The following is a 27,917-nucleotide window of genomic DNA, read 5'->3' as shown; positions in this document are numbered from 1 at the left end:
TAGAAATTACAATTTTATATCTAATAATTATTAAATAGTTGTTATTTCCATGTACAGTGCCATACTCATGAATGACTAATTTTTAGAACAATAATATTAATTGGATATTATTGCAGATGAAAAAACTCAGTCTAAGACAGGTAAGGTTGTCCAAGAGATCACAAGACAAATGAGCAGAGTTGATGGTATTTAATGCATTCAGTCTAACTGTTGAGCCAATGGTGTAGATGACCCCACTTTAGATTCTCTTCAGTATACATACTCACTATCAAGATTTCCTAACATGATATGCTCTTATGACTGGCACTACTGTTCTAATGAAAGGCTCTTAAATTTCAAACATATCTGGGGGTGGAAGATGCATATCTTCCACACTGAGGCAGTTACTAGTTACCCTTATTTTCCTGCAGAGAGCCTTTAAGGCCATGGTTTTCAGAGGGAGTAGCTTTGAGGAGGGAAGCTGCAAAACCACATCTGACTTTACACTGGCAACAAACAGACCTTCACTTTGTTGTGTGACTGTGATCTCTTGGTTAATTTATTACCACAAAACCACAGCATAAGCCCAGTCTAGTCTAATAACACTGGTAAATTACAGTTTGGGAAAATATGCAATTATTTTCCAAAATCTGTTATGTCTCTCTATCTAGTAGAGCCACATAATAGCATCAACAGATTATACTTTTTGAAATTATGTAATTATTTTCTACTATGTAATGCCTGTCTAATAGAGCCACATACAAAGCACACTAATTAATTAATCAATAGCACTATATATTTCCATCCTTCCACTCACAGTCCCTTGGCCAAAATTAGTGATATGGCTCCAACCTACCCACAAGTGACATATAAGCAATCACATCAAACATATGTATGGGAGAAAACTTTTCCCTTCTTCCCTTCTAGGTTCTCTGGCTGGTCTAATAGTTGTATTGACATAACACAGATTACCAGGGGAAAAACAATTTTAATTTTGTGTATTCAGAAGCCTCACAAAGACATGAGAGGCTCCCTGGCAGTCAGGTAATCGACGCTTATATAACATTCTGATCTAAGGAGAAGGGGATACAAGTGTGGAGTGTCAAAAGGGAGGAAGACAAATCTCAGAAAGATGAGACAAGCAGACGTTTGGTAAACAAATATTTGCCAGGCCCTACAAATAACCAAAAATTTTCTTTGGCATTAGTTCTCTTTTGCTATAGACTATCTAAAAGTTTTTAGGCAGTTCAAGGGGAGATAAAAAGCTCTTCTTGAGTCTGTTGGCTTTCGTCTTCAGCTGGAAACAATCCACATGCCAAAGTGGCACATTCCGGAATCTTGTCTTTGCTCCCCCTTGCATGCGATGGTGAGTCTGTCTCCAACATTTGTAACATTTCAGAGTGTTGTATTCTCAGAGGAAACACTGTGAAACAAACATAGACTCTAATTGTATTTCACTAAGCATAAAGCCTTCATGTCAAATCTCAAAATATATTTTAAATCATTTACTAGAGAAATATTGCAAGTAAAAATCCACCTCAGTGCTTTTCTAGCTGAAGATTATGCTTAGCTCAACAAGTATTTTACTATCAGGGTTAATAATGTAATTATGTAGATCATGAATTAAATATATATACTTTAGTAGCCAGACTCCCAGTTACAAGTAATTGGAAAGTTGCAATAAAAACAGCACTTATAATTACACAACAGTCATTATAAGTCAATTTGGTTTGGGCTGTGTACATCTAAAGTAATAATTCTATGAATTTAATTATTACTAAATGAAAGGGTACAAAATAGCCATGCCTTACTAAATGATATTTCTACAAAAATAAAAGTTTATCTCAATTTTCATATTTTTGTGGCTGCTTAATATATATTGAATAGCTACACTGTAGCAGATTCCATTTTTCAAAATTAACAATTTGTTCCTGGAGTAAAGACAATTTACACACCATGTAAAAAATGAATGGGTAATGTCTTCATCATTTGGGGCTGCTATAACAAAAACACCATAGACTAGGTGGCTTAAACAAGAAACATTTGCCTCCCCCATGCAGGAGGCTGTGAAGTCCAAGGTCAAGGTGCCAGAAGATTTACCATCTGGTGAAAGCCTTCTTCCTGGTTCATAGATGGCAATCTTCCTGCTGTGTCCTCACATCGTGGAGGGAGAGAATTCTGGGACCTTCATTATAATCCTATTATAATCCCAACCCCATTATGGAAACTCAACCCCACCCATGACCCCATCCAAAGGCCCCAGCTCCAAATAGCATCACATTGCAGATTAGGCTCCAACAGATGAATCTGCGGGGACAGAAACATTTGGTCCATAGGAATGATGCCTCAATACAGAATTTGACTTTCCCTTATTTTTATAGGGACAAAATAAAAGTGATTCTACAATTTTATTTCTTTTAAAAACACACAAAAAGCAATAAAAAAGTAACTCATTGTCATAGCTAACAGTTGCCCAAGGAGACATAGCAAAAAGTTTATGCGATATCCTGGATCAGAAAAAAAGACTTTAGGTAAAATCTAAGAATTCCTGAATAAAGTATGGATGTACTTAAAAATAATGTATTGAAGCACCTGGGTGGTTCAGTTGGTCAAGTGTCCAACTCTTGATTTAAGCTCAGGTCATGATCTTGCTGTTCGTGGGTTCAAGGCCCACGTCAGTCTTTGCACTGAGATTCTCTCTCTCCCTCTCTCTCTACGCTTTCCCCACTCTCACAATATCTCAAAATAAATAAATAAAACTAAAAAAATAATGTATCATTGTGGGTACATTAATTACAACAAACACATCATATAATAGTACAATAATTGAGGAGACTGGGTATGTGGAATGTGGACACACTTTGTATTATTTTCAAAATTATTCCAAGCCACTAGTAAGCCAAACTATTCTAAAACGAAGTTTATTTGAAAAAGTTAGTCATAACATAATCCTGAAAACCATATTTTTTTTCACAATAACATAACTCTTCTACCTGAAGGCAAACTTTGCCTTTTTCTAACTGAATATCATTGTTAATGATGTTCTTGATACCAATACTTCAGTGTTTCATAATTCAACAGTTCATAAAGAAATAAAATTTGAAATCTCATAGAATATAATGAATATAACAGTTATGAATATAACATTGCTTGTATCCTTCAAAGTGATGTACTTGAAAAAGTAATGTGTTGTAACTCTCAATGTATGTATAGTATTTGACCATGGATATTAGACCGATATTTACCTTCTCCACCCCCAACCCCCAAATACTTATTTCACATTGGTTAATCGTTTAAAATAAAGGACAAATAGTTATCAAATGAATGATTTGATTGGAATGTGTTGTTTGGTAAGTCAGTTAAAAACTAAATTTTCTCCCTGATAACCTCTGCAGAAGCAGAAGAGGAAGAAACTGTTGTATCATTGAATAAACATTAAAGTAGAATGTAATCTACATCACAGGCAATCTGCTGGAGATTGCAAAGACAAATAAATCTCACCTTTAAATAGTAAGCATATGTAGCCCATCACATACATGTTTTCAAGATAAATTATAACTAGTCCTTAAGCAAGAGGACTTGCCAGCATCACTCGTCACACATAGTGCATCCGAAATTCACCAGGTAATTGGGTGACAGTCTGTGTTAGCTAATTGATTTTATCCAAAGGAAAAATAAATGCATATCTTTATGACAGAAACTAGTTTTAGAGTAAGGCGCCCATAAATTTAACCTCCTATGCTCTCATGGAAACACAGAGATGGGGCAGTATCTTCTTTGATCACCTTTAAATACATGGTTCTGAGACATTTGAGAAAGATGCTGCTGGGTCATAATGCTGGCAAAAGTCTTGTTTAGCTTTTAAGGGGATTTACATTCATTTTCAAAAGACAAAGAAAACACAATTATATGTTTTTCAAAGTAAATGATCTAGGGAAAGGGCAGAAGGGAAGTCTCTTCCCTTATTTTCAGCAGGGAGAATTATGCATCTTATTTTTAATTTGTATTTGCCCTGACAGTATCCGCATGCACTTGAATCATTCAAAGTAACACTCTCAGAAATATCAGAGGACCTTAGAAGTAGGCACAAGAGATAGATACAACTAAGTTGGTTTGAAGAAGAAACAAGAGTGAGTGAGAGACAAATTATCTAGATGTTTAACTTACAATGATATGGCTATTTTAACAACAGACTGAAAACAAAAATAATTACCTCTCCTAAGTACCATGTTAATATGTAATTATTATGACAATAATTATTGCCCTAGGGTTCTAATTATAAGCAAATGAGTTAAGTGAGATTTCAATACTAGAAGTCCTTCACTGAGAAGTTCCACTCCTGTTAATTTTTTGTGAACTTATTTCAACGTATGAAGTATCTGCAACGCTGTACACGTTGCACATTAGTGTTATTATACCGATGTAACCAACACAGTTAAAATATGGAACTCTATCAGTACCCTATTTCAAAAATCTTTACTCATCCTAAATTCAGAATATTCTTCTAGAAACTTTATTGTTTTACATTTTACATGTAGGCCTATAAATCACTGGAAACTGAACAGGATTTTTTTTCCCCATATAGGCATCTGAATGACTCATGACCACATATTGAAAAGACCATCTTTTCTCACATTGCAGTGGTAATTGTGTCATTAATCAGTTGACCACATATAGCTGGATCTGTTTCTGGACTGGGTATATATCCATTGTGGTTTTTGTTATCCTGTTTCTTTCATTTATTCGTTGAAACTTGTACCAATACCACAAGTTCTACAATACTGCAGTTTTATAATAAGTCTTGACATCTGGCACTATAAGTCCCCCAAGTTAGTTCTTCTTTCTCAAGCTTGATAATTCCAGATTATAATGACTCCACCTCATGCATATTCTGTGTTATTTCAGTCACCATGTTTTCCTCTTCTGTATATGTTCCTTTCCTCAGTGGGTAGGGGCTATGGAAAATCATTATGATGGCAATAGGAATAAGTACATGGTGAATGTTGAGGGTTGTTGATAGATATTTGCTAATCCCTTGTATGCATGGGATACACTATTATTTGATTTATTATTTATTGAGAACAGGTCATTTTTCAAAAATGGTTTTTCAGCTAGTTAGAGATGTAACATGACCCCTCTGTGACTTTAGTCAGGTTCCCCTTAAGATATCTAGACCTTGACCTGGTCACAGGTCCTTGTGAGATCTGTATTGTCCTATTTTAGCAAGAATCCTGCTAAGACAGTTTAGGCAGAATCACTTAACTTTGATATCTTATCTAATCATGTTCCTCATCTGTCCTGTCCAGTTCCTCTGGTGATAATTAACTGATTAGCTGACAATCCTGGCCGTACCTTTAGCAAGAATCCTATTAGGTCTATTTAAACAGGATCTGCACCCCACTCCTGATGTTTTCTCTTAGTAACTTTCTATCCACTAACTCCCACCTTGTTCTGTCAATGAATCTCTTCTTGTCCATGTTTCATTGAAAATGGAGCCGAGTTCTGTACTAGCTCTCTTTCTCTCTATTATAATAGATTCTGGATAGATTCTGTCTCTACCATCTTACCGTCCAGCTCTGGTTTCTTGAACAGTTAGAGTGCTATCACTCAGACGGGATCAGATTTGTCACTGGATCCCTGGACTTCTCACCCAGGACCTCAAGTGCACACCTGTGAAGCCTTTTCTTCATTACTGGCTGACTGATCAGAGATCTACTGGTGAGTCTGATTCCTAAGCCAGTGCTCTGGACAACAGCCCATTGAAGCATAGTAAGGGCAGATTTTGATTCTTAAGATTCTGAGTATACTCTCTGGAGATGAATTAGAGGACTGGACTTCTTTGTTTGAAAGGTACCTACTGGGCGGGCTAGAAGCTTTTCTTCCTGGCTGTGTATGTCCTGTGGGGATTTTACACCCTGATTCATGTAAAACTCGCTGGAAACTCCCACCACGCCCCACAGATCATTGTTTCAAGTTAGAATTCACTTCCTGACTCCCTAGGCTAGAAAATTCTTCTTGATTCATTGCTTCATGTGGGAATTCATTCTCCAACTCCTGGTCTAGAAAAATCTTCCTCACCCCCTGTGAATCCTCTCTGTTCTCTATATTTGATCCTGTTTCCTCATGGGAATTTCTCAACTAAGTGAAACCTCATTCTTGAAACCCTGCTGATTATATCCTCCATCAACTCTGTCTTCTTTCTTCCCCCCCTTTTTTCCTAATGTTTATTTATTTTGAGATACAGAGAGAGGGAGCAAGTGAGTGTGCATGCATGGGAGAGGGGCAGAGAGACAGGGAGAGAGCAAATCCCAAGCAGGCTCCATGCTGTCAGTGCAGAGCACAACGCAAGGCTCGATCTTATGAACCTTGAGATCATGACCTGAGCCAGAATCAAGAGTTGGACACTTAACTGACTGAGCCATCCAGGCACCCCTCTCTTCTTCCTTTCTTGATGGCTTGACTTTATGAATAATAATATGGAAATTCATTGGCTTCTTTGGGAAACCTAAGATCTCCCCCACAGGTCCCCTGTGAGACCTCTTTCACTTCCCATTGCTTCTATTCTTCCTTCCTTCCTCCTTTCTCCACCTTTGATCTTCCATTCAGTTCCCTTGAATGCTATTCATATGTCTTCCTCCATCCCTCTTGTTCACCCTTGCCAGACTTTCCCCTTTCACTCCATCAGTCTCTTAAGGAACTCAAGAACCCCTAAAAGCAACTGCCTGTGCAACCGAGTCCAAGCTCATTCTGCCTACCAAAGGGCAAGGCAATAAGGTAAGAGGCAAGATGTCAGGGCATAGAAAGCAACTTTATTTGGAAAGCCCGCAAACTGAAGAGATTGTAGACTATTGTCCTACGGAACCATCTCCCCTTGGCATGAAATTTGAACTTCTTTTATGTTAGCAAAGGGAGAAGTGGGAGGGAGTTGGAGTCAAAAGGTGATTGACATTGGCAGACATCAGAGGAAGGCCATGTAACTATGTTGTCCTTCGTTAATTGATCTTTTCATGCAGGCATCTGGTCATGTCTTTCCTAAAAATCTTAAACATAGCATAATCATTTCGGTAGGTACTTCCTTATCTCTTCACGTGAGGTAGGTTTGGGGTTAAAAAAATGGTTCTTGCAAATCTTAGCTGTAAGCAAAATTACTTCAATGATTAACATGCCTACCTGCAGGGCTAAGCAGAAATTTCTGAGCTACAGGTCACAGTAGCAAGGGCAATAGAAGTGACATGGTATCAGATATGCTAAGTTTTTTTTTTCCTTATTACACCTGAGGCTGAATTGAAACAAACAAACAAACAGGGGCACCTGGGTGGCTTAGTCACTTAAACTTCCAACTTTGGCTCAGGTCATGATCTCACAGTTCTTGAGTTTGAGCCCCTGTAGGGCTCTGTGCTGACAGCTCAGAGCCTGGAGCCTGCTTCAGATTCTGTGTCTCCCTCTCTTTCTGCCCCTTCCCTGCTTGTGCTCTCTCTCTCTCTCTCTCTCTCTCTCTCTCTCTCTCTCTCTCTCTCAAAAATAAATAAACATTAAAAAAATAAAAAAAACCAAATATATGGAAATAATTAGAAACATACTGAATATTTTATCCATTCATATGGTCTTTGGAAATACCCAGACAGCTGTGAGATGTCCCCTCAGTCTCTCACCTAAAACACAATCCACACCTTCCATCATTTTAAATATTAGGCAAAATAAAATCTTAAAAGTCTCTTCCATAAATATTGATAAAAAGCTTTAGCATTCATATTGAACAGGTAATCGTAACTTCTTCCATTTGCTATAAACACAATTCAGATACACATATAAAGAAGAGCAAAAATGGGAGTATATTACTGTGTTTGTCTGACTTACAGTTAAAATTGTAGAAAAAAGAAGTATGATCTTTATGCCTGTCTGTATGCATGCTTATGCATGTATGATATATATACGTAAACTTTTTCTACTTCTGAATGGTATTACCAAATTAAGTTATAAAATCCTTTAAAGGAATAGAGTTCTGTTCAAATTAGCTTAGAGATAAATGAGCTCTGATATTAATTAAATATTGCTAAAACTCTCAGAAACATAGAATCTAACTCAAATACTTTTAAAGTTCATGTAACTTGAAAAAAATCTTTGGCAAATAGGATTAGTTTAGTATTGCTGGTTTAATTAAAACAGCTATGTCTTCTGAGTTATCTCCTAGTATTAAGTATCATATAAATGTGAATTTTGTAACTAGGTTTTTTAGGTTCTTTGCTTTTGTGATACTTACCTAAAGTGCATGTTCCACAAAAAATAGTTAACAAGGAAATAACTTGAACTGATGACTACCTTTGTTTAATAGTATGTGTGCGTGGGCCACCTGGGTGACTCGCTGGGTTAAGTGTCCAACTTCGGCTCAGGTCCCAACTCATGGTTCATGGGTTCAAGCCCTGTGCCTGGCTCTGTACTGACAGCGAGAATCTGCTTGGGATTCTCTCCCTTTCTCTCTCTCCCAGTCTCTCTCTCTCTCGGTCCCTCCCCCACTAGCACTTTCTCTCTCTCAAAATAAATAAATAAACAATATATATATATATATTACATGTGCATGAAAATAGTTTCCAAAGTCTTTTTTTTTTGGTAACTTGAAACATCTACTAACTTAAGTTCAACAACAAATATTCACTAAATATTTAGATAATTTCTAAGCAACAAATTGCTGAAACACTGCTAAGTAGACGTTTAAGTTTAATGCTTCTTATTTTTGTATTTTTAAAATTTTGTCTTTATTTTCTTTAAAGAGAGAGAGAGACTGCATGTGTACACACAAGCAGGGGAAGGGCAGAGGGAAAGAGAGAATCTTAAGCAGGCTCCATGCTCAGTGCAGAGCCCAGTGGAGGGCTGGATCCAGTGACCCTAGGATCATAACCTGAGCCAAAATCAAGAGCCTGATGCTCAATGAACTCAGTCACCCAGGAGACCCTATTTTTATATGATATAGAGTAGCTGAATGTATTTGGTTGGGTTAATAAATATGATCCTTTGCCACTGTGAAAAACTGTACCATGGGGAAGCAAATACCTACAAAAATTGTGAGATGGCTATATTCATAAAATTACAAGTTTGCTATGGAATCCCAGTGTGTGACAGACATTGCACAATTATCTACTTTCTAAAGTTCACTGTAAAGAAAAAAAAAGTTACTAATGGTTTGTTCCAGAATGAGAAAGAGGAAAATATAGGATAAGGTTTTTGGGAAAAGTATCTTAGAAAAGTAATCTTCCCTCATGTAGTCACAGTCATGTAGCTGGCTAAGAATGGGTGGATTTATGTATAAGGCTTAAAGATGAGTTCAATAACATGGTGATATAAAACTAGAGTTCTTTTTCTCTCAGTTAAAACAACAAAGGTTTCTTGTACTCTTGGCCTGTTCTTAATAGATTAAAAAAGGTTTTTCTTCACCTTTTAAGTAAACTGCCTAGAATCCAAGATTTTGTGTCTTATCCAAATCATTTCCTGTACTATAGGTTAATCTTTATATGTCCTCAAATATTTAAGAGAAACTAAGGATTGATTCATAGTAATCTATGATCCTATTTAATCAAGTGTTCAAACCTTTTGACATGTTTGACAACTTCCCCAAATCAAATTCTAAATTAAGTCTTCTTGTTCTCAAACTGACCTTGAAATTTCCCAGAGGATTCTTGGAAAATCTCAAAAGGATTTGTTCTCTCACATTGTAAAAAGGAGATGCTAAACTAATTCACTTATCTGATATATTGAATTACATAAAAAGACATTGTCAAATAACAACTGTCTTAACCTTCACCAGGTTATATTTATATGGGTAAATAGTATTAATGTAAGTATTTTAGAAATCAGATCAACTTCATAGAAATTTGTCAATACCCTCATTGTCCACGATAGGTCTTGTATAATATTGTAAGTCACAATTCTAGTTATTAGTTTTAAATGTTTGTGCCATAGAGGAGCGCCCATGTGGCTCAGTTGGTTGAGCACCTCACTCTTGATTTAGGCTCAGGTCATGATCCCAGGGTTGTGGGATCAAGCCCTGTGTCAGGCTCTACCCTGAGTGTGGAGCCTGCTTGAGATTCTCTCTCTCCCTCTGCCCCTCTCCCCTGCTTGCACACACTCTCTCTAAAAATAAATAAATACATAAATAAATACACAACCAGAGTTCTTTGTCAAATGAACTTTCAGATCTTTTACCATGCTCTTGTTACCACAGATAGTTTTTCTTTTACTCTAATTCTTCCTTGACTGCATTTGTCATCAGTTACAGGCCAGAATGCTTCATCTTCAACAAAAAATGACTGTCTTAGAGAATATGGAAAGGATTATGACAAGGGTTTGGGGGTATAGGCTTCTGATAGCGTTGCTTAAATAACTTTAAGAGCTACCACTCTACTGAGTAAAGATTTCCAAAAGTCTAGTGGAGAAGCTAATGAATTCATAAAACTGCTAACCCATGATCAAGCAGAACACAAGTAAATTACATTGGACTGAATGGACTGGTAAATAATAATTACAATTTTTACTTGTAACATGACTAGCTCTTTAATGTTCTAAATTATTTATATCAGGAACTCTTTTCCCCTTTCTCTCAAGCTGTCTATAACTCAGATGTGTAGATATACTTTTGTAAACAAAAATGAAGCATTTATCTTTCTTCCTACCTGATCCCTCCAGAATTGGGGAACTATTGTGGAGTATCCTTATTTTCATGGCAATATAATTATTTACAGAAGTTATATAATAATCTATTCTTGTAACAGAACATAATTGGAAACATCAGTTATGTACACCAGGCTCTGACTGGAATGTCATATTTGAAAATGATGCATAGAATCAAGTATGACCAGATGGTTTCAAGGAACTAAGGTTGACTTCATGGAGCCAAAGCTTACAAAGCTCTCTTGGAACAACTGGCCTGGTATTTGGCTTATATGTTTCCAAGCCTCATGAATGAGTAAGGAAGGTTACTTCCTGGATGGCCTAGCACCTTCAAGATAGACCTCAAGAAGAGAGAAATTCCTCCAAATCTGTAAGTGATGAAGGAAACGTCTGATGGCAAGTCTTTGGCTTGGTGTCCTAAGGCTCAAGAAGCTTTAAAAAGTCTAATTTGAAAAAAGTTCCAGCAAAGCAAACTCATAAAGCTCTATGTGATCAATTACTATTCTTGTTATGCTTATGTAAATAATAAGACCAAATCTAGTAAGACCACACTTATATTTTTTTACTTATTTTGTGATGGAAAATCAAAAGTTGGGTGACTTCAGAGAAAAAAGTTATGTCTCAATGAAGAACTTTATACATCCTTGCAGGTTATTAGATTATAATCTTGTTTTCTGTCTTTGAGCTATTTTTCATCTCTAGGTAAACTCCTTTTACTTTCTACTTTTTTATCTACCTGTAAACTGGTCTGGATCCTGCTTTTTTTAATGCATTTGTTAGCAATTAAGATTTCCAATTTTTTGCCCATCCTCAAGACTTGGCATTCTTAAGAACTAAAATTGCCCTTTTTCTTTAAATTCTGAGAGCCGAAGCTGGATTACTTGATATAACTTCAAAATATCAACATAACATAACATGCGTGGGCAACCATTATGCCTGCTGCCATGTGGGACAGTCAGAAAGTTCACTGTGAAACCCAAAGGCATAATCAAATGTATTTATGCTGCAAACCAGGAAATACATGGGATTACCACTGCTGTCCTCACTCAAGTATCTAAAGATACTTCCAGCCGAACGTCCAGAAATCTTCCCAACTGACAGCCCTATAGACTGAGATACTAGTCACTGTATTTCTTTCACTTTCATAGAAACTTCTCTCACTAAATGCCTGACTCTACACCATTTAGCAAGTAACTTCTAATGCAAAGTTCCAGTAGATGATTCAGCTGATCTTTAATGAAACAATGACTGAATGAGAAATGGACTTATAGCCAAAGAAAAGAATGCCTCTCCTTTACTTAACTAGAGGAGGGACTGACAAGACACTCTCCCTGACCTAACTTCAGTCAGGCCTCTAAGCCTTGACCTTGGCATCTGTTCTTGTGGGGCCTGTATCACCTAAATTTAGCATGAATTCTGCTAATTCAGTTTAACCAGAATCTTCCACCCAACTCCTCATCTCCTAGGTGATAACTGATCATTCTGGCCTGATGTTAGCAAGAATTCTTTTAGACTTGTTTAACCAGGTGATACATATATCACCTTAGCAAAAAAAAAATACATATGTAATTAAAATGCCAAGAGTAATATAAGTGTTAATTAGTTGAATTCAAGCTAATTTATTTAGATCTAGAAAGCTAAATATGATTTTATTTAAGGCATAGATTGCAATATAAATATAAATGTGGAGATAAAAATGAAATGATATATTCAGGTGGAAGTTAAAGGAGTAATCTAGCTGATTCTGTAGCTTTTGTAATAGACAGAATCCTGTGAGTACTAATAAGAGTTAAGATGTATTGAGCACACTGTTCTAAGTGTTCTTCAATTATTATGTCTTTTAACCCTTACAAGCACTTTATACAGTAGGGACTATTATCCCCATTTTAGATATAGATTTAAAAATAAAACTCAAAAGGGAAAATTAACAAAGTTTATCAACCAAGTGTATTCTGTAAGATGAGGTTGGGCAGAAGTCTAGGAATGAAAGAGAAACCGTGCTTTTAGAAGGCAAGTACTCAATGCAGAGGTAATACATTCTAATATAATTATAATTTCCACAGTGAAATAACTCCTATCGAAATATCTCATTACTAGCTTATCTAACTTGCTGTAAGCCAGCTCACTCAACAAAATAAAAAGTCTTCATTTGGTGCTTTCTATCTCCTTATTTAATTCTCATTTCATGTCAACATATTTCCCTGTGGCCCTAGAGGTGGTAGCAGTTCCTTTGTCACCACCATCAGAGTATTGCAGTATTTCCTAGTTTTCCTCCACCTTAAGAATAGTTTTGTAAATAGTCCCTCCCTAACCTGAGATATGGGGGCAGGATAATGGCTAAGGGGTCGTGGTAGAGCCTATATCCTGAGCCTTAAGGCTCTCTTCTACAGTGTGCCAGGAAATTTCCAAATTGTTACGTTAACTACAAGTCATATGGAGTCCAGCCAGACCTTAATTAACTAACAAAGTAGACTAATTCCTTCTATCTCAGGTGTTTAAGACAACCCATTAAATCCAAAATTCTGCATAAGATAGGTCCATGGCAAGAAATATGGCCCATTGAGTCCTGTGTTTTGCCCAACTTGCTCTATTACCCTTATTATACACTCCACTTAAGTACCTCAGACTACTGCAGCAATAGACTTGGGAGGCAAAGGGGCTGTCTTCACCTATAGGTCTTTACCTCTCATACTGGTTGTGCCAGGATGAATATTACAGGCTTACAGGCAATAAGAATGGTGTTGGTAGATTCAGAGGAAAATAAACTTGGACTTTTAGAGTAACTTCTCCAGATGAAGTTACAGAAAGGCTTTTAAAGCAGAAGTGGATGGATGTCTGCCTCCATTGGTAAGAGGTTTAGGGAAATTTGTAAGTTCAATATTCTTAGCTTCATCTATATCTACCCAAATTTCCTCATCCCATGTTCTAGTGTGCTATCCCTTTGCTATAGTGTCCTTACTTTAGCATAGGAGATTTGGAATGGGGAGTGTGGGACATTTAATTGGCAAGCAACTCTATCTCTTACTCTCAGATTAATCCTGACATTCCCAGCTATTATAGGAGACCAAGAACTCCTTTAAAAATTTCATGGAGGCTCCTAATTGTATATCCATAACTTTTAATTTCACTTTTCCCTTGGGATACACTTTAGTACCTTCCTAAGTAGCTAGGTGACACTATAAACTTAATAAACAATATTTTTAACATAAAAACTAAGTACCATAGTTACTTGCTCTCATAATAATACCTTGACCTCAACTTGCTACATTGCTACCAGTGTTGATCATGATTATATTGCAAATCATAGACAGTCTATGTCTACTATTACCACTCTAGCCAATATGTTACATTTCCTCAGCCAGGTAGTTATCTCTGAACTCCTTTAATATATGACCATCCTAATCCAAAAATTCTATTTGGAGGGTTTCCTTCCTGGGCCCACATTGAGTATCAGTAACTATATCAAACGAGTTGAATCATAAGTCAGATAATGCTCCCTGAAATTTAAAAGATTCTAGGATTTGCTAAAATATGAACAGTAAATAGGAAAATCACAGAGAAAAATATAGCACATGAAGGCTAGAACCTGTACAGCTGCAAAAAATCCCTATACCCAAAGAATTTAGGACCAGGGAGAGTATCTAAATGCAGAAAGAAGGAAGTGATGTAGAGGAACATCCTGATAAAAGCAGTGACATTCATACAAGAAGCACTAAAAGCACTGAAAGCCTGATAGCACCTCAATGAGTAGGAGCAGAAATAATAAATACCCATAATTGCTCTACTTTCTCCCTCTCTTCTCATGCTGAGTCTCCCCACTGGCTAAACCAAAGAGAAATAGAGAGAAAGGGAGCTCAGGGCACAGATCAAGGTGAAAAGGGTAGAAGCCAATGTTGAGAGGCTAATAATATATGTGATGATAAAGAAAAACCAGAGCTAGACAGTAGTTAAAGTAGTACAAACAGGTTTCATTCACGACCTATTACAGTAGGGAAAGGAGACCTTTATATAAAACTGGGCTCAGTTCCAAATACAGCTTGGACAAGTGAGGATTTATAGCCAAGAATTCAGTGAGGGTCGGTGAATGGAAAATTACCAAGAGGAAACCTCAGGGGTAAGGAAGGATTCTGGCTAAACCAACTTAAGATTCTTGCCAAAAGCAGACCAGGATGATGTGATACCACATGGTGGGTGAAGACATACATCAGATATCAAGGGTTCTCTAATACCCAGAATGAGGGTTCTCCCTTAACAAGGTTTTGCCTGAAACTGGGCTATGCAGGTCTGGCAAGGACAAGATCTAGCTCAGAATGGAGTTCAGAGGAGCCTGACTGAAGTTTGGTCAAGGAGTCTTTTTCATGATGTCGCTTTCACTGATATCTTTATTCAGATATCTAACTGTTTTTTTAAGCTTAGTAGATCCAAAACTAAAATCTGTTCCTCCTCGAGTTCTCCTTCTAAGTCAGCAAAACAAAACAAATAAACAAAAAACAACAACAAAAAATGAACTTGGTGTCATCTTTGACTCTTCAACCTCTATCACATTAGAGTAAATTATGTTGATTATACTGTCTGAATGAAATACCCAAAAGAAAAAATGCTGACTCTGACCACTTACTAAGTTTTCTACTATTACCATTCTAGCCAAAGCTACCACTGACATAGCTTTCTTAATATTCTCCCTGCTTACAGTATTAAATACTTGTAGAATATTTTATAATCACTGTGATCTTTTAAATATATGAGTCCAATGTCATTTCATCATTTCTATTCTTAAAATCCTATAAAGACTTCCATCACATGTAATATAAAATCCAAAGTCCTTATTATGGCCTATTAGGCTCTAAACATCTAAAATATCTTTATGTCCTGATGTCCTAATTCTTTAGTTTCATGAATTTTGCTTTAGTCACACTGGCCTTCTTCCTTTTCCTTGACCACTAGCAGACTGACTTCTGCCTCTGGGTCCTTGCTAATTGCTCTGTATGGAATTCTCTTTTCCCAATTATTCGGAGGCTCACTAAACTCATTCAAACATTTGCTGGAATACTGTACTCTCAGATACCCATGCATAATCAATGTACATAATATATAGTTGCATATGTTATAATTCTATATGTGTGCATTTACATAAATTATGTATGTTAATATATAATAATTATTATATAACATATATAGTTAGTAAGATAGTGTGATGTGGCCCATTGATCTGAACAATAATTCTCTAACTTTTATTAAGATTTAATTAAGTTAGAGACCCCTGGGTGGCTGTGTCGGTTAAGCGTCTGATTTCAGCTCAGGTCATGCTCTCACTGCTCCTGAGTTCAAGCCCCGTGTCGGGCTCTGTGCTGACAGCTCTCAGCTGGCAGCCTAGAGCCTGCTTCAGATTCTGTTTCTGTCTCTCTGCCCCTCCCCAACTCAAGCTCTGTCTGTCTCTCTCTCTCTCGAATATAAATAAACATAAAAAAAAATTAAGATTTAACTAAGTTAGAAAAGAGTTTTATAAAATCATTTTAATTAAATATAAATATAAAGCACGTTTTTCTCATATAGCAAATTTAAAAATAATTAGGATAAGTGAAGGAGTCTGTGGATTATAATACTGACATCTTGGAAAGAATTTAACAGATGTATTTAAATTATATTCTTATTAGTTGTCCTTTAATAATTCATCCCTAGTTTTGAGTTGAAAACTCAGACATTTTTAGTTTTCTGAAGCACTAGGTTTTCTCAGTAGCTAAAATTTACATTGGAACTGAGGCAGAGATAGAGCTGTTGGCTTAAATTATGTCCATTTTTTTTTAAGTTTATTTATTTTGAGAGAGACAGAGACAGCACAAGCAGGGGAGGGTCAGAGAGACAAGAGAGGGAGAATCCCAAACAGGCTCCATGCTGTCATTGTAGAGACATATGCAGGGCTTGAGCCCATGAAACTGTGAGATCATAACCTGAGCTAAAACCAAAAGTTGGAGGCTTAACCAACTGAGCCACCCAGGCGCCCCAAATTATGTCCATTCTTTTTCTTTGGCCAAATGTTTCACATAACTTCTTAAAGTAGTATGAGGCTATTACAGAGACAACATGCTTTATTCACTCACATTTCTTATTCAAGAGTCTATAGTTTGTTTTGACTCTAAATGTAGAAGAAAATAAACAAGAGGAAATATACATGACAAAATACAATAATAATTATGCATAACTTTATTTAAACCAGTAAATATTTTGACTTAACTTTCTAACTTTTTTAAAATATTTATATTCCCAATTACTGTGAACTTTGACTGTACACATTTTATCACAAAATATGTAACACTTAAAAGTGTCTTATCTAAGACTTAATATTTGTCTAAGATTTAAAACATGTCATTTCAACCTGCTTTGGAAATGAAAACTTTCAGAAACTCTTCTATGAAAGGCTTGTATTCCCTTTTTAAAAAAGAGGGGGAATATAAAATCATATTTAATCAAGTTTTTTTTTTTGAGCAGAAACTTAAATTGGTTTCCTCATAGTTACAAACTTATCTCTCTTAGGCAGTGACTATTAGGGAAGATAATGGCACTTCTTCTCATGGGGTTAAATTTATTTCCAAATTGAGAAACTAGGTGGAATTATGATACTATTGCTACCATCTAAATGAAGATGATGTAGATGCTGAATTACAGTTTACCTCTGAGGCAGCAATTAGAAACTAACAGATTCAAATAAAAAGCGAATAGAGGCTCTGTAGTTTTCATAGATGCCCACGTCTTCTTTCTATTGTTCTAATTATGGAACAGCAAATACCAAGTAAAACTTAGTGTAGCCGGGTGGTGGTGTGACTCAGCCTTGACTAGTAATACGAAGGAGGCATTCAGCTTGGGTACTTTTTTCATCACACTGTGGGCTATCTAGTGCTCTGTCTCGCAACGTCTTTTGTAAGAGTAAAATAAAGGCAGTTGTACTCACAGTTCCTGTTATCTCTAATTCCATCAGCATTCATAGTATTTGCTTGGTTCCTTATTAGTATGAAAAATCAGGCCTCCATACTATTTACAAAGAAAATAATAGAAATGTAGACAGGTGTATTCATAAAGAGGCTGATTTAGGAAAAATACATAACAGCAGCTAATGAAATTAAAATAGAAAAGGATGTCCTTATCCTGTTCCTTTGCAAATAAGACTGTAGAGTTGAAAGTCCCATTAACTACATAAAAAACAAGTTTTTTGATGTAAACATTTTATCTACTTGTTATCTCACTTCCTGTTACTTTCTTTTGCAGATTAAACAGATAATATTTATCTCCAAATAATGTATTTACAATTTTTATTTCTTTTCCAACCTGAAAGACATTTAAGAACAAAACTTGCAAACTCTAATTTCTGATGCTTAGAACATGTATAACAAACAATACATATGAATCTACTCTGTGCAATATTCTCCAGATTTTATTTAAAAATCATTGCACTTGCCAAAAATCATTTGTCTAAATTATAAACAGATTATAATTTTGAGTCAATAATGTTAATAATCTGAGTCACTGGTTTTGAAAAGAATGAAGATTACTAATTTACTGACCCAGTGTTATACACACAACAATATAATAAAATAGTGTCTGTTTAAACAGCCTACCATCTTCCCAACTAGCCATCTTAAAGTCCTTTATTTTAGCCTGTTCATTACTCATATACTAACAACTGTGTATACGATGGGGCATGAATATATATCTCTCAGCAAGATTTTTGAGTTCAAATTAAAAGTAATCAAATGAGAGTCATCAGATTATTTGTTGTAAAAATCTATCACTAGGAAAAATTTGTCTCTGCACTGTTCCACCTTCAGTGATTTCCCAAATAAAAAGTTATTGCCAGAAATTATGTACATTTTGTAGGCCGGTGTATATGCTGAATAAATCATGTCTTCTATAGCTGTTGTCTTCTGTATTATTTTAGGATGTACCATGTTTTTTATAAATATCTAAAATATGTAAATTTCTTCTCTGAATGTGTGATTAGTTCCTTTCTAGCCAAAGGAGACTTCCCCCATGATCAAATTCAATCATTTTTCTATGTTTTGGAATTCTGCCTGAAAATGCTTATTTTTATTTATGAAAAATGTGCCAGAAGATCTGCAAGAGCAATTTTGTAACACTTATAAGCATATTTTTTCCAATTTAAAATTGAGCTTACAGCTAGAAGTAGCAGAACAAATGTAAAAAATATCATTATGAATTTGTAAATGCTGTGAATTCAATAGCATGGTTAGAGAATGAATGGCAATACTTTGGTGATATTGTATTTTAATATCACACTAAGAGTGGACAGAATGTGTTTATTAAGTAAAAACTGAAATATATCTGGAATATGTCCTTCCAAACGTTGTTCACTGAGCACACAAGAGTTTATATTGAAAAATATTGGAAACTGAGGCTGAATAAACTGCATACATTGAGATGATCCTATAGATTTTTACTTTTAATTTTTTTAAAAAAATTTTTAACGTTTTTTATTTTATTTTATTTTATTTATTTTTTTTTTAAATTTTTTTTTCAACGTTTATTTATTTTTGGGACAGAGAGAGACAGAGCCTGAATGGGGGAGGGGCAGAGAGAGAGGGAGACACAGAATCGGAAACAGGCTCTAGGCTCCGAGCCATCAGCCCAGAGCCCGATGCGGGGCTCGAACTCACGGACCACGAGATCTTGACCTGGCTGAAGTCGGACGCTTAACCGACTGCGCCACCCAGGCGCCCCTATTTTATTTTTGAGACAGAGAGAGACAGAGTATGAACAGGGGAGGGTCAGAGAGAGAGGGAGACACAGAATCTGAAACAGGCTCCAGGCTCTGAGCCGTCAGCACAGAGCCCGACGCGGGGCTCGAACTCACGGACTGTGAGATCATGACCTGAGCCGAAGTCGGACGCTTAACCGACTAAGCCACCCAGGCGCCCCTATTTTTAATTTTTAATACAGTGTGACAGTCATTGATTTATTGTCCTTCAGCTATAAATTCATCCTTTTTGCCTGCTCTGTGAAAATGAATATGATGCCCCTAAATATTTTCCTGTTAGCACCTGACACTGAAGCTTTATCAGTAGAAGAAAGTGGAGAGAAACTACAGAGTGGAGTCTGTTTCTTGTTACTGTTGGGCTCCTCTGGCACGCTCCTGCAGTGTGCTGGGCTTTTGCGAACACCAGGCTCCTGTAGTGCTCACGAATTCTCCACTGCCTGGCTTTGGCTATGTGTGGAGGGCAACAGCTTCTAGAGACCAGCAGTTTCTTTGACACCTTTTCCAAATATTTCTGTAGCAAAGTGCCCCTTGTGAGACACTCCCCCAAGAAAAGCTTTCATTAGCACTCTAGAGAGCAAATTTCTGGCAAGTTTACTGCAGTGACTTCTCTTTTAGTGAGCCACAATTCTGCCTCTCCACAGGTCTTGATATAAGACCCATGTGTGTGTTTTGAGAGGAGAGTGCTATTTCTTGAGTGCTCTGTCTCAGCCCGAGGCAGGATATCTGTTCCATTATTTGTTATTCCTATAGTCAGTGAACTTACTAGAGATTCTGGAGTAAATATGTTTGCTTGTGTAGCTAGATGTCACTCTTTCAGCTAACTTGGTTGGCTGATTGAAATTTGGACTCAGGAGTAGTTAATGAGACTGAATTGTCAGAGCAGTCCTAGCATACTGTGGAGAATGAAGTGCAAAGACTTAGGGATGTAGGAAAGCTGAACTGAATTTAACATCTAATATTCAATTATGCATGTGATATAGTTTTTGGAGCAAATCAACTCAGCCATTGTTTTAGTTTCTTCATTCTGCTTTAACAAATTACCAAAAACTTAACGAATAAAAACAACAAAAATGTTTCATCTTACAGTTCCTGGGATCACACATCCAAACTCAGTCTCAATGGGCTAAAATCAAGGTGTCTGCAAGTCTACATTCTTTCTAGAGGCTTCAGGCAACAATCTTTTCCTTTTCTTTTCCAGATTCTAGAGGCCATCTGTATTCCTTGGCTTGTGGCCACTTTCTCTATCATCAAAGCTGACTGACTGATTTGGCTTCCTAACTGACTTTGGCTTCTGGTATCACATCTCTCTCTGATTCTTATCCTTCTTTCACCCTCTTATAAAAACCCTGTGACTACATTAAGCCCATGTGAATAATTGAGAATAATTTTCTCATCCCAAGATACCTAACTTAATCACATTTACTATGCCCCTTTTGTAAAGTAACATTTTCATAAGCTTCAGGATTAAGATTTGGGCATCCCTGAGGTACTATTATTTACTTTACCACAATTTCTGACACCTGGTATGCAACTATTGACCCAGCTAATCCCTTTTTCTCTTTACCAAGTTGCAGGGATTGCCAGGAGCAGTTTGCATTTACCTGCAGGGCCACTGGTGTAGTTCTAGAAGATTGATTCAGGGCTGTGTTAATTCTACTTGCCATAATGCAGTCTATAGATTTTGATCATCTTGACAATCCACAAACACCTAAGTGGTCCACTATCCGAATGACATTATGCTGATTGGATCTGATGACCAGGAAGTAGCAGGTGCATTATGCAAAGAAGAGGACAGAAGATATACTCACAGATTTCATGAACCTGTCTCTGTAGGGTAGTTTCTTGTATCAACAGTCTAGAGCATGTCAAGAAATCCCCTCCAAAGAGAATAAGTTGCTGCAACTTTCACTGTGTACTATGAGAAAAGAGGCACAATACTTGGCAGGCCATTTTGGATTTTTGTGTAACATATACTGTGTTAATCTGACTCATCTAGAGTTACCCATAAGGTTTCCAGTTATAAGTAGGTACAAGAACAAGAGAAGACTCCTTATCACATTCAGGCATCAGTATAAGCCATTCTACCTCTTGGGCTTCATAATGTAATAGATTTAATAATACTTGCATATAAGTATGTTGTATGGGCCTCCAGCAAACCAAAAGTAGGAAAATTGCAGGGAAGACCTTTAGGATTTTGGAAGAAAACCTATTCTTTTCTTTGAAAGATAACTAGTTTCCTTTTGAGAAATAGATACAGACTTTCTACTAGTCTTGGTAGAGATTGAAAACCTAACCGTGGAACCTCAAGTGACCAAGACATCTAAGACTCATGTCATTTCACACAGCATTGAGTATGACCAAGTAACTCATTTCAGATCAAAGGAAGTACAGCAATGGGCTCATATTTGTGCATTTCATTGATTTTACCATATACCCAATCAATTGAAGAAGCTAGCCTAATTGAAAGGCACAATGATATATTGAAGACTCATTTTGCTACCAGTTGGGAGACAACCACTTAAAAGAACAAAATTCTATTTACAGGACTCAGCATATGCTTTTAATCAGAATTCTGTAAGATGTGGAAGTGTGAGTGGAGTCTGTCATATTATACCTAGAACTCACTTATGGAATATTTTTTTCTTACCTGGTAACTTTGAGCTGTTTCTTTGGAGACATTAATTATCAAGATGGGATGATTCCAACAAAAGGCACACAACAATGGTTCCACTAAACTGAAAGATGAGATCACCTCCTGGACATGTAAGGATCTTTCTGCAACTAAGCTAACAAGAAAAGGGGGTATTAATTTGCTGGCCTGCACAATTGACCCTGTCTGCTAAGTGAAAATATGTTCTACACAATATACACAAGGCAGGCTACATCTGTATTCCAGGGGATTCTCTATGGTACTTCCCAATATGTCCATGCCCAATGGTAAAGGTTTATGGAAAACTATAGCAATCAAAAAAAATCAGAACATTGAGGGCTTGGGCCTTTCACAGATATAGAACGCCAAACAGCAAATATCCTTCCAGAAGACAGAGGAAATACTGAAAGAGTAGGTGAAGAAAAGAGACATAGTTGTCAATTAGGACCTCATGAGTAATTACAGGAATGAAAACTATACGAGCTTTGCATATTTTCAAATTTCCTACATGTATTAGCCATTGTGTTTGCTTTCTTCAGTTCTCCATTAGAAACCTCCCTATGAAGAGCTTTCTCGAATATGTTAAAGGGCAGGTTTCTGGCAAGCTCCAAAAGATGGGTTTCCAGGGAATTCCAGTCATACAGCCCAACAGTGACAACGCTGCCATTCTGCAAGGCACAGTTTTGCAATCTCCAACACATTCTGGCTCTTTGAAATGTATGCAGTTCCCTATTTCAACCCTATTGGAAGTGACTGCTTCTATATCTGTTAGAAAATTCTTCAGAGTTATGTTTACTTCTTTTTTTTAATTTTTAAAAAGTTTATTTATTATTGAGAGACAGAGAGACACAGAGCGTGAGCAGGGGAGGGGTAGAGAGAGGGGGAGACACAGAATTGGAAGCAGGCTCCAGGCTCCAAGCTGTCAGCACAGAGCCCTATGTGGGGCTCAAACTCACAAACTGCGAGATCATGACCTGAGAGGAAGTCGGTCACTTAACCAAGTGAGCCACCCAGGCGCACCTGAGTTATGTTTACTTCTTACTAGCCAATTTATCACATATCAATCCAACTCCTATTGTAGTTTATCATTCTTTATATGATTCTGTTCAAACCACTGTGCGGCTCTCTCTCTCTGGATAAGTCAAAGATTTATACATATGACAAAATACATTGATTGATTTGGTAATGGTAAACTAACCTGGCATTCTTGGTATTAACCTCCTGCGGTCATGATACACTGTTCTTTTAAGTATTGTTGGATTCAGTTTGCTAATTTTATATTGCAAATTTTGCATCCATGTTCAGGTAAGATATTGGCATGAAGTTTTATTTATAATATCTTTAACAATGGTATCAGTGTAATGTTATAGGTGTAATGTTGATCTCATGAAATACATTAGAAAGTACAATTTACTTCAATTTTCTGAAGAGTTTGTGTAGAATTGGTATTATTTCTTCTTTAAATGTTCAGCAAAATTCACCAATAAAAATTTTTTGGTTTGGGGCGCCTGGGTGGTGCAGTCGGTTAAGCGTCCGACTTCAGCCAGGTCACGATCTCGCGGTCCATGAGTTCCAGCCCCGTGTCAGGCTCTGGGCTGATGGCTCAGAGCCTGGAGCCTGTTTCCGATTCTGTGTCTCCCTCTCTCTGGCCCTCCCCCGTTCATGCTCTGTCTGTCTCTGTCCCAAAAATAAATAAACGTTGAAAAAAAATTAAAAAAAAATTTTTGGTTTGACGTTATTTGTGTCATATAACTTTTAACTATAAATTCAATGTTTTTTATAGATATAAAACCATTCATATTATCTATTTCTTCTTGAATGAGCTTCAGTAGTTTGTGCCTTTCAAGGACTTTTTTCTATTTCATCTAAATTGTCTTATGTATTAGCAAACATTGTTCAGTACTTTCTTATTATTCTTAGTGTATGTGTAGAAATTGTAATGGTGTCACCTATCCCATTCCTGATATTGGTGAATTTGTGTTTTTTCTTTATTTTCATTATCGGTTTCTTTAGAATGTAATCAACTTTGAATTTTGTTGATTTTCACAAAGAGCCATTGATTTTTTTCCTTTTATTTTTTTTTCAATCTTGTTGTTTTCTGCACTGATTTAAAAAGTTAGTTGTTCCCCAGAGCCTGGGTGGCTCAGTGGGTTAAGAGTCCAACTTCAGCTCAGGTCATGATCTCAGAGTTAATGGGTTTGAGCCCCAAGTCGGACTCTGTGCTGCCAGCCCAGAGCCAGGAGTCGGCTGTGGATTCTGTGCCCCTCCTCTGTTCTCACTGTATCTCTCTCTCTCTCTCTCTCTCTCAAAAAACATAAAACAAAAACAAAAACAAAACAAAACATTAAAAACATTTTTAAGTTAGTTGTTCCTCAGAGAAAACCTGCAGAAACAACTTAACAGAATGGCACTAAATTCATATCTATCAAAAATCACGCTGAATATAAATGGACTATATGCTCCAATCAAAAGAATGGGTCATCAGAATAGATTAAAAACAAAAACAAAAACAAGACCCTTCCACTGCCTACAAGAGACTCATTTAAGATCTGAAAACAACTGCAGATTGAAAGTGAGGGCATAGAGAAATATTTATCATGTTAATGGACATCAAAAGAAAGCTAGAGTAGCCATACTTATATCAGGCAAACTAGATTTTAAACCAAAGACTGTAAGAAGAGATGAAGATGAATACTATATCATAATAAAGGGGTCTATCCAACAAGATCAAACAATTGCAAATATTTATGCTCCCAGTTTGGAAGCCCCCAAATATATAAACCAATTAGCAACAAACACGAAGAAACTCATTGATAATAAAACAATAATAGTAGGGTACTGTAACACCCCACTTATAGTAATGGGCAGATCACCTAAGCAGAAAATCAACAAGGAAACAATGGCTTTGAATGACACCCTGGACCAGATGGATTTAACCCCTATATACAGAACATTTCTTCCTAAAGCAGCATATTACACATTCTTTTTGAGTGCACATGGGACATTATTCAGAATAGATCACATACTGACTCACAAATTAGTCCTCAACAAATAAAAAACAAAACAAAACTGACATTATATCATGCATATTTTCAGATCAGAACACTATGAAATTTGAAGTCAATCACAAGACAAAATTTTGAAAGATCACAAATACATGGAGGTTAAAGAACATCCTACTTAAAAATGAATGGGTTAACCAGGAAATTAAAGAAATGAAAAAAAATACATGGATTTGGAAACAAGTGAGAATGAAAACATGATGGTCAAAAACCTTTGGGATGCAGCAAAAGTGGTCATAAGAGGAAGTATATAGCAATACAGGTCTACCTAAAGAAGGAGAAAAATGTCAATATACAACCTAACCTTAAACCTAAAGGATCTAGAAAAAGAACAGCAAATGAAGCCTAGCCAACAGAAGAAAGGAAATGCTAAAGATTAGAGCAGAAATAAATGATATAGAAACAAACAAAAAAACCAAAACAAAACCCAGTAGAACAGATCAATGAAACCAGGAGCTGGTTCTTTGAAAGAATTAACAAAATTGATAAACCTCAAGGCCGGCTTACCAAAAAGAAGAGAGAAAAACTCAAAAAATAAAATCACAAATCTCTGAGAGGAGAGATCACAACCAATACCACAGAAATACAATTATGAGAGAATATTATGAAAAGATATATCCCAACAAATAGGGCAATCTGGGAGAAATGGATCAACTCCTAAAAACATATAAACTACCAAAGCTGAAACAGAAAGAAAGAGAAAATTTGAACAGACCCATTACCAGTAAACCAGCAAAGGAATTGAATCAGTAATCAAAATTCTCCCAAGAAACAAGTCTAGGGCCAGATGCCTTCCCAGGGGAAATCTACCAATCATTTAAAGAAGAGTTAATACCTATTCTTCTCAAACTGTTCCAAAACATAGAAATGGAAGGAAAACTTCCAAACTAATTCTATGAGAAGAGAATGACATGGAAATACATAGCTAATTAACCTTCTCTATCTGATTAAATAGGAATGTTATATTATATATCAATAGAGTATTTAGGGAAAATGCTAGAACAGTTGTCAAAAATGATAAGATTATTATATGCTAACCACTTTGAATGTATGATAGGTAAATGTAACTTTAAGCATTTAAAAGAAAATTAGCTTAAAAACTTAATATTAATTCCAAGTTTAACAGAAAATTTCTTACAACTATTACTATTTATGAATTACTATTGTTTTTTTATTCAATTGCTAATAAAAAACATTTGGAGACAAAACAAATAAGAACCTAATATAAAGATTTTCTGTAGATACTGAAAGTAATCACTTGTACGCTCAATATAAATAAATTACCTATAATATAATTTATAGTAATAAGCATAAAATATGCAACTGAAGTGATTAATCACTTAAATAAAATTAATGCTTAACACTGTTTATTTTATGCCGCTATACCTTTATTACAACTTTAATTTGATTATGGTTGTAATGAAGATAATGCTATTATATGCAACAAATGCCATTAGTGCTAATAGCTGATAACATATTCCATGATGAGAAACATTTTAGGTACTATTTAGATTTCCAAAAGCTCTACACCTATTTATAATATTAAAACAAGAGCAACTGCACCGACAAATAGTGTTTCTTTAGCAGTGATAGTTATTTTCTGACTTTAGTTTAAATTTTATCTTTCAACTAAAATTGCCTATCAGAAAATTGCTAATGCAATTTTGAATAAACAAAACAATTTATATATGCTCACATCATATCATCATATCATCACATCACATCACATCACATCACATCACATCACATCACATCATATCATCAAGGAAATTCTTCAAACTAAATGGATCACATTATATATATGTAAGCCTTCTTCACATCAACCAACATATAGGTATTGAAGTAATATAAAATAGATTAGGTTGCATCTCAAGAAATAGAATGATACTATTAAATTCAAGAAAAACATTATAGTAACTACGTAGAATGAGAAGTGCAAATCTGTGATACACAGATTAATGTAGAAATAAAGTTCCTTAAATATCCAATGCTTTTGAGCCAATTACAGGGGATCCCTATCCAGTGCAGAATTCAGCAGAGTAAAACCTATGGGAAAAAAACAAAAAAACAAAACAACAACAACAAAAAACCTGTCCAGTGGCTTATTTGTGTAAATAAAGTTTTATTGGAACACAGTCTCACTCATTTATTTACAATCAACTGTATTGTCTAGAGCTTATTTCACACTACAGTAGCAGATATCATATGGCTCTCAAAGCTTAAAATATTTTCTATCTGGCTCTTTGCAGATCGCTGATCTAGAGCAATTCTTGGGCAAATAATTTACTTGGCAGCTCCCAGATTGATTAATATTTCTCTCTTACCCTCTCTTTTTCTTTTCCTTCCCTTCCCTTCCCTTCCCTTCCCTTCCCTTCCCTTCCCTTCCCTTCCCTTCCCTTCCCTTCCCTTCCCTTCCCTCCCCTCCCCTCCCCTCCCCTCCCCTCCCCTCCCCTCCCCTCCCCTCCCTTTTCTTTTCTTTCTGTTTTGCTCATTCCTCAACCAATTCTCATTATGCCTTTATTGTCTGGATTTCATAATTTGTAATTAAGTCCTGCGTCTTGGGTTTTGGATTTCCTTATACCTACAAAAATTAGGAGGGCTATGTACCTGACTAGGTCTCATTAAAGCTGAGCAATGACAGGTCTACGAAATAGGCAGACACGAATAAAATCTTTAGTGGATGTTCTGTGATTTTCCTGAGAATGCAGTTCGTGAGAACTGAAAAAAACAAAAACAAACAAACAAAAAACATGAATAACATATTGGTGGAATATTTAAATATACATAAGACAGGTAG

General features: G+C 36.1%; 1 long non-coding RNA gene across 1 annotated transcript; it reads right to left on the bottom strand.

The window, feature by feature from the left end:
• Nucleotide 1: 1 nt before the first annotated feature.
• On the bottom strand, nt 2–27,917 carry LOC123379369. Its single transcript, XR_006583758.1, has 5 exons — nt 27,728–27,917; nt 22,056–22,194; nt 21,217–21,323; nt 17,588–17,667; nt 2–1,402 (listed from the first exon to the last, which is right to left on the bottom strand). It is a non-coding gene; the product is annotated as an uncharacterized LOC123379369 (long non-coding RNA).

This window comes from Felis catus, chromosome C1 (assembly GCF_018350175.1).
Source record: "Felis catus isolate Fca126 chromosome C1, F.catus_Fca126_mat1.0, whole genome shotgun sequence".
NCBI lineage: Eukaryota > Metazoa > Chordata > Mammalia > Carnivora > Felidae > Felis > Felis catus.
The sequence above is the reverse complement of the archived record's forward strand: the minus strand, read 5'-3'. Positions and strand labels throughout refer to the sequence as shown.